The following is a 1,402-nucleotide window of genomic DNA, read 5'->3' on the forward strand; positions in this document are numbered from 1 at the left end:
TAATATAAAGATGAAGGTCGTGGAAACAAGTGACAATGACACACACAGTAGGCCTACAGAACGATAAACGAGCTGTCCATCGCTTTTACATGTAGAGGTACATGTCTGTGCTTCTTACATGTGAATCTGTGTGTTTATATTCTTTTGATATCAACGTGGTAAGCTGCAATCCTGTCCAATGTCACAAGTGTTTCTTCACGAATGTGTTGTAGCTTGCCACTCTATTCATGGTTTTTGTCCATACTTGCGCTTATTTTAGAATCATTTTTAGAAACATATATGCCTTCTGGTACTACACAAACTCTTGGAGGCAAGACACTAATTCGAATAATTCGGAAATTACGTAGGAAATGGATGCAAACAAACATTATGCTTACGACGCGTCTGACGTTCACCTTACCTGCCGCTCTGAGCGCTAGTGTCGCTCCATCTGTCAAACGGCAACAACTTTTACAGCAGTGAGTGTCGCGACTGTTGTATTAGACTGTGGCAGCACTGTCATCAGTGATTTCAATGTTGTTATCGCGCAGTGAAGGTACTGACTGCGTCTTGCCACTGGTGTGCTTTATGTATGACCAGAATCTCTTTGGCTTTTCTGCCAGATTTCGAGACAGAATTTCGTTGTGGAAATTATTAAAAGTATCTCGCATTGAAGTACGATCTATATTTCGAACTTCTGCAAAACTTTGCCAATTTTGGGGATTTTGCGTTCTTTTAAATTTGGCATGCTTTTTTCGTTGCTTCTGCAACAACGATGTGACCCGTTTTGTGTACCATGGGGGATCAGTACCATCACTTATTAATTTATGTGGTATATATCTCACAGTTGCTGTTGATACTATCTCTTTGCAAACATTCCACAACTTTTCTACACTTACATGATCAGATCGGAAGGAGTGAAGACTGTCTCTTAAAAAGACGGGGAAACTCTTCCCGAGGAAAACCTTCATAAAATTTCTGGACAGCTTTTGCGTAAAAAAAATTGACCTTTAAACGGGAATTACACTGCAGATCTATCAATTCCATTTGCAAATGCAGTGGAGCACTTTCAACTGAAATGGCAAAGGGTCTAGAAAATATTTCAAAAACAATGTCAGACTGGCAGTGTCCTGAAAACGTTTAGAAAATTGTGGCTGTAGTTCCTCCAACACAGAAACGAATTCGTCAGAATTATCGTTTTCTCTGACTTTAGAGAGTGTAGGGAAATGGGCGGTATTCTTTGTCATGAGTTGTTCCTTCCACATTGCGAGTTTCTTACTAAATGCATCCACTTTTCCATCAGGTCAGAAATAAGCTGCTTCTCACTTTGCAAAGTCTCATTGAGAACGTTCAAGTGTGCAGTCAGATCAACTAAAAAAGCGAGGTCTGCAATCCATTTTGGATCTTCTAATTTTGTCTCTGC

The sequence above is a fragment of the Schistocerca serialis genome, chromosome 1 (assembly GCF_023864345.2).
Source record: "Schistocerca serialis cubense isolate TAMUIC-IGC-003099 chromosome 1, iqSchSeri2.2, whole genome shotgun sequence".
Classification (NCBI taxonomy): domain Eukaryota; kingdom Metazoa; phylum Arthropoda; class Insecta; order Orthoptera; family Acrididae; genus Schistocerca; species Schistocerca serialis.